The 974-nt window shown below is 39.6% G+C and overlaps 1 protein-coding gene across 1 annotated transcript in view; it reads left to right on the forward strand.

Annotated features, from left to right (window-relative positions):
* LOC101854986 (lysosomal alpha-mannosidase) overlaps nt 1-974 on the forward strand; it is a gene marked incomplete in the record, with an annotated part of 65,201 nt that overhangs the window by 39,421 nt on the left and 24,806 nt on the right.

Here is a 974-nt window from a genome sequence, read left to right on the forward strand (position 1 = left end):
CTCTCTCTCTCTCTCTCTCTCTCTCTCTCTCTCTCTCTCTCTCTCTCTCTCCACCGAGGTTCCGTGCTCGGAAGAAAAAGACACCCAAAACTTCACATCATCGGATCTGCCTTCAAAATGACGTAGTCATGTCCCCAATTTCCTGCTACCAAAAAAATCGTTAAGGCGTTATATAGTGGTGGCGTTTGAGCTCCCGAGGCCTCTAGCACTGTTAGTCAAAAGTAGAACATTCGAATGAGTCGACGGCAAGTCTTGGGGCTAGGTATCGTTGTAAACGACTGACTTATATTTCTTTGTGGACACATCTCCTGAGAGATCCAGAATTTAGTTTGATATTTGAATCGGTTTAGGGTGTGGCTGACAGATTTACTCTTCACCTTCTTTAAACCGTTAATATAATCTCTATCTTCTTTCCCTTGACTTTGGTTTTAGTATTAAGAGGTTTACGGCTGCTTTAAGTTACTAAAACCATGAGGTCAGAAACAAATGTTCTATCTGCTCTATCAAGATCGTAAGATTATTCGGAGTCATTATCAAGATATTCAATTAAATTTTGCATTCAAGAAAGCTTAGAATGTTGTGAAACTCAAAATCTTTAACGTTAAATTTCTCAAAACTAGGTACCGGGAAGATAGAACTTTGTTGGGTTTTTTTAGTTTTAGTAAGCGTTTTTCGGCACTTGCAACACAATAAAGTCATATAAGTGGCGAAAATAGAGATATTACAAGAGGTAAACATACGGTACACAGAAAAGAAGGAGGAGAGATAAGGACGACAGATGTTTGATAGGAAAGAAGGAGAAATTAAACCACACCAGAGCACCCACTAACCACTCACTAGAACATTGTAATTCTTGTGTAGCTATTGACCACTCATCATCATCATCATCATCATCATCATCATCATCATCAGTGCCTTTCACCCCAGGCAAGGTATAGGCCACATACAAGCTCCTTCCATTTCTCTCTATCCTG

The sequence above is a fragment of the Aplysia californica genome, unplaced genomic scaffold, assembly GCF_000002075.1.
Source record: "Aplysia californica isolate F4 #8 unplaced genomic scaffold, AplCal3.0 scaffold00884, whole genome shotgun sequence".
Classification (NCBI taxonomy): domain Eukaryota; kingdom Metazoa; phylum Mollusca; class Gastropoda; order Aplysiida; family Aplysiidae; genus Aplysia; species Aplysia californica.